The following is a 5,894-nucleotide window of genomic DNA, read 5'->3' as shown; positions in this document are numbered from 1 at the left end:
CCTCTCACTCGAGCCTTTGTGTATGTCTTATATTAAAATTCTGTACATTGGAATTTGATTTGTTCGTTTAATCGAAATTTCAATTTTTTTTCATTGCTTTGCACTTTTAGCAATTCCAATCCAGTTAAAATATATTCTTTCATTGTTTCATGACTCCTACTCTCATTGTTTCATGACTCCTACTCTCATCGTTTCATGACTCCTACTCTCATCGTTTCATGACTCCTACTCTCATTGTTTCATGACTCCTACTCTCATTGTTTCATGACTCCTACTCTCATTGTTTCATGACTCCTACTCTCATCGTTTCATGACTCCTACTCTTTCATCGGAATATAGAATTGACGTCATCGCTCAGCAATCAGATTTAATATCTGGTTTGGCCCGGATCCTGAATTGCGTGTATACAATACATTCGATAATTTCACCTATTCAACATTTATTGGTGTTATTCACTCCTTAGAAGTTTTAACACAAATCATCAACAGTGATTACTAGCTTATAACAAGAAGTGGTGTACCGTGGAGTTCGAATGACAAGTCTTCCAAGATTTCCAGCACTCACCTTCTCTATCGAAACCCATTGTGTGATTACAGAAGTCGTTTACCATTGCTTTCTCGCTAGAAACAAGTTATACTTTTCTTGTGTTTGAGTAGCAATAATGTTCCCTAAGGTTCCAATACATTTTGCATCCTTCTAGTGGTGGTCTATAACAGGACCCCGGCTGACGCCGGGAACCTTGCTCAGATAGATGAGGATGAGAGACGATGAGATATAGTTAAGGGCGGAGTATGCAAACACTTGGTCAGAAAAGACAGATGGGTATAAAATTCTGCCCATCTGAAAAATAATATGTTTCAATGAAAGGAGAATATAAACCTGATAATTTGATTTCTTTAGAACAAAGGGGCTAGGGAAGGAGGTTGTTTTTCTAGTTGGCTTTGGAAAAATGGATTTCAAATAACTAATGAAACAAGACAGTTACACGGAATGAAATTTTTAAAAAACTTTGTTGCCAGGAAGTCTATGGAAACTATGAATCAGAGGAGAATTCGGTATTTCATCTTCCTAAATGATTGACTACCCAAGCAGCCGTCAGACAACGATAAACTACAAGTCGGAGAAAAATAAGGGTTGGTCGTTACAAACAACCTTTAGAATATATAAAGAAATAAATAGGCAAATAAATAAATTATTGACTTAGCATATATTTGATTGGAGAAGAGAGAGAGGAGGGAGGAAAGGGTGAGATAAAGAGGTATATAGAATAAGGAGGAAACAGAATCATTCCAAAAAGATGGGATGAGAAGGAGCCGATTTCATTAAAAAAAAACATACTCTGGCAAAACGGGGTTCCTTTTCCTCTGGCCACCTGAGATGCAGGTCTTCAAATTTGTGGGTTAACTTTGAACAAAAGAAAAAGGAAGAGTCTTGAGAAAAAGCCCGAAATTGCCAAGTGGAAGAAAGTTATTGAAAAAAAAAACTGATTGTACCCAGAAACTCGATTGCTTAAGTCTAGAGATAGACCCCAATGCTGTAAACCCCTTCTTTGTGCGAAATATATATTGAATTCATTTTTTTCTTTTCTTTTTTAATAATTCACTTTGTGAGGCGAAAATCATCCTCAATGTTTGTCATTATTAATACCTGTGATTGTGAAGAATGACCAATTAATAAGCACCGAGCCGCTGACACAAGTGTACCTGCAAAAGAAATTCAACTACAGAGTCTGACGTTGTGCGACCATCCAGCAGTACTACAGGCATTGCCTCTGGACTTGGGGTTGTGCATGTTGTACGCGCTGAGCATCAGTGCTATCTACTAGTGGCCAGAGAGCGCCTGATTACATTTTGAGGGGGCCCAGCACTCGTGTGAGTAAAGGTGTTGGCACATGGACTTAGGGTTGGTGCACGTTTTCTTGTCCGTGCGTACGACCTGACTCCTGCTGAGTTACAGTCTGGCTGATGTTTTTCTTTCTCCGTCTTTTTAGGATAGTTTTGTGTGATACCAGCTTTGCCTGAGCTTCCGCGTGCATGGGTGTATGACTGATTTCTTGTGTGAAGGAGAGAGTAGTTTATTGACTTTATGACTGTGTTCACTTCTCGTGTTTTTTCCATAAGTTTTGTTCTGTGGCAAGTTAACATGCGTTACTTGGTTTCCGCATTCAAGTATTATTATTATTTCTACTCACTAGGAGTTTATCAGGAGTTAGTTACTGATAAAACCAGTGATTACCTATGGAATCTGGATCACAACAATCTACTCAGATTTCAAGTTTTCTTTGCCTCTTTCAATAACCTTTGCAAATGACTTTGCCTTATATCAACATCCGCTTACCATTGATGGCATACTGGCAACATCCATTCGTCTTCATTGAATTTGGTTGGCAATAAGCCTCCTCAACGTCCTAGTACTATTCGAACTTATCCGGTGGAGGTCTGTGTAGTACTCTCCATCCACGGTGATTCCATCAACCTTGACCGTTTGCGACCATTTAGTGTGGTATCAGCTGAAGCCGACGCTTTTTTCTGGCGGGGGGGGAGCTACAGTTTATATGATTTCTTGTAGTTTCAATTCCCTCAGTTTCATCTGTTATTTTCGTCTTTATTTTTTTACGTCCGTTATAGGTTCTCTGTAGCTGATTAATGTTTGATTTTTATGTGGCTTGGTTTCCGCATTCGAGGATTTTCTATAAAATATCAATTTTTATCTCTGCTGTCCGTTGTATAGTCTTAGTTTTCCCTTTGATTTCAATTGCTGCACGTTTTGCTCGTGCTCCTATAAATACTGGTATTATATTAACTTACCTTACGTTCCATATTCCTTTACGCTTTCTGACAAGCTTTGTGTATTTTGTTTGTTTGTTTGTCTGTCTCTTTGATCTTTACTGTATGTACTGGTGAAATGCAAAAATCTATAATTTGGCAGTTTCTTTCCTTCTTATCAACTATCAACTATAATGACGTTCGGTCTTCTTGCTTAGGTAAGTTTATCTGTTTGTACCATCACGTCCCCAGAGGAATTTTTAGTATTCGTTTTCCAGTACTGTCTCTGATTTATGCCTGCATCTTTTGTCTGCATGTTCAAAATGCAGTTGTTTGCATAGTTCCAAGTGCACTACTTTCCCCACACATTTGTATCTGTTCTTGTGTTCTTTGGAAGTCATGTTTATTCTTGTATTCTTTATTATTAGTAGTAGTGTTGGTAGTAGTTGAATCAGTAGTATTGGTATAATTATACAGCATAATCACGTTGACACACCAGTTTCCATCAGATCACCGAAGTTAAGAAACGTTGATCCTGGTCAATACTAAAATGGGTGACCATTTGGGAATACCAGATGCTGTATGTGCTCTCCGATTATCTCGGCATTTGGCCTTTCCTTGCCACTGGACACAAGCAGGAGAGGTGTGGTTGGGATTGCCTAACTCTTGATTCACAATTACTCGCGGAGCTATTTTTATCGGGGTGTCCATTGTCTCTTGAGACTGACCAGAGGCAACAGTCAATGGTATTATTATTAGTAGTAGTATCATTATGCGAGTAAGAATTGATGTAAGAATGCATATCTATCTATACTCCTATAAATTCGTTTCTCTTTTGTGTGTACTGATATTCATATTAAAAACCCTCTTTTCTATTTATTTAAAAAGAAAATGCAATGTTCTTATATATGGGTCGTAGAATTGCATTCACTAGCAAAAGCTCTAACTAATTTGCACATTCTTTTAAACACTAATTTTAATTAATTCCCTATTAGTTTTTTTTTCGGTTTTCTTATGGAATGATCATCTTTAGTTAACTATTACGTGTAAATTATATTCGTGCAGATATTCTACATGATTTATATTTGCCTAAACACAAAATTGTTTCCATAGATATTTATCTATACGTATATATTTTTGTTTTTCTATCTATCTATCTATCTCTATCTATCTATCTATCTATCTATCTATCTATATCTATATATATATATATATATATATATATATATATATATATATATATTTTAAAGTGAACATGTCTGTGTATCTGTGTATCTGTATGTCTGTGTGTCTGTGTACATTTCTCTACGCAATAACTCTATCAATTTTTAGTCTACAGACTCGAAATTTGATATACAGGTTACTGAGATTTGGGAAAATCAAGGTGATCGGTTTTTGGCCAGAAATTTGACAATTAAGGGGTCAAAGTTCAACGATTTGACCTTTGAGAACTCTATCAAACGCCTCCGACAATTTTGGGTCTACGCACTTGAAATTTTAGATATAGGTTCCTTGGACATGGATCTAATCTCATAACTCGATCTGAGTCCCAAACAATAAATTTTAAGGGGTATAATAGGAGTCAAAATTTATAAAAAAATTGACCTCTGCGGTCTCTTCCAAATTACTCAAACAATTTCTGGTCTAAATATTTGAAATTTTACATAAAGGGTCTTCAGAGATAGGGCAAGCTTTTTCATCAATTTGGGTCGAAAATGTTTAGTTACCCATATATAAATGTATGTATGTATGTCTGTTTGCATGTCTGCCTTAAACTTTCAATAGAGGGGACGGATTTTACCAAGATCAGTATCGTTTTAAAGTTCGATCTTTCATACGACAGTATCGAAAAATTGGCTAAAAACATTAATATCTTCCCCTTCAACTAGGTACTTTTCTACAGGGGGGTCACTTTTTTCGCCGATATTTTTGAAAGTTATCCTCTCCTTTAGATTGTCTAGCCTTAATTTTTAAAAATGTCGGTTCCGGTTTGGCGGTGGTCGTAACAGCATAAACGTTAGGTTTTACCCCGTTCTTTTCCTTCTTTGCGGTACGGGTTCGAGCCTGCCTTCCTACTATTACTTCTTTCTTTTTTTTTGCTCAACATACAAATCCAAACACCCGGGCAACGCCGCGTGCCCATGCTAGTATATCTATAAAAGTGAACGTGTCTGTGTGTCCGTGTACATTTCTTTACGCAATAACGTTGTCAATTTTTAGTCTACAAACTCGAAATTTGATATACAGGGTACTGAGATTTGGGAAAATCCATGTGATCGGTTTCGGTCAGAAATTTGGCTGTTAACGGGTCAAAGTTCAACGATTTGACCTTTGAGAACTCTCTCAAACACTTCGACAATTTTGGGTCTAAACACTTGAAATTTTAGATATAGGTTCCTTGGCCATGGATCTAACTTAATAACTTGATTTGAGCCCCAAAGATTAAATGTTAAGGGGTCATAATAGGGGTCAAAGTTAAAAAAATTGATAGCTTTTTTCTTTTTTTTTTTTTTTTTTTTGCTCAGAGAAGATATATGCTCCTTGATTATAGATCTTACTAAACTTGATTTGAGCCCAAAACAATAAATGTTAAGGGGTCATAATAGGGGTCAAATTTTAAAAAAAATGACCGTTTTTTTTTTTTTTTTTTTTTTTGCTCAGCATACACCTCCGAACACCCGGGAAACGCCGGGAACCCATGCTAGTATACAATAGAAAGAGAGAGAGAGAAAGAAATTGAGTGAGATGTTAGGTGAGATAGTTATAGCATAAAGAGAGACACACAATCAGACAGCCAGATTGACACTTATAGTTTATCGTCGCTAATAATGGTTCCCAGAAGCCTGAAAGGGAACAATATGAACTAAGAAAAACAGATTAAATAATAATAATAATTATTATAAATAATGATATTAACAGTGAAAGATGAAAGAGTTTTATTTTTAAATTAAGTTACTTGAAAGGCGTGCATACCAGACAAAAATCATCGGTTATAAATTACATGTGAAAAAGTGTGAACACAAACAAAAAAAAAAATGTTATTTAACCATTACAAAAAAATTGGAAAAAGCCGAGTAATGAAGGTCGTAATTGTGACATGTGTGAAAACATATAAAAGCCAAAGACTCG

At 36.1% G+C, this 5,894-nt stretch overlaps 1 pseudogene; it reads left to right on the top strand.

The window, feature by feature from the left end:
- Positions 1-3,234: 3,234 nt before the first annotated feature.
- LOC145283908 (5S ribosomal RNA) lies at positions 3,235-3,352 on the top strand (annotated as a pseudogene).
- The last annotated feature ends 2,542 nt before the right edge of the window (positions 3,353-5,894 follow it).

The sequence above is a fragment of the Euprymna scolopes genome, chromosome 1 (assembly GCF_053919585.1).
Source record: "Euprymna scolopes isolate OS-2025 chromosome 1, ASM5391958v1, whole genome shotgun sequence".
Lineage (NCBI taxonomy): Eukaryota > Metazoa > Mollusca > Cephalopoda > Sepiida > Sepiolidae > Euprymna > Euprymna scolopes.
This window is presented reverse-complemented; position numbering and strand designations above follow the sequence as displayed.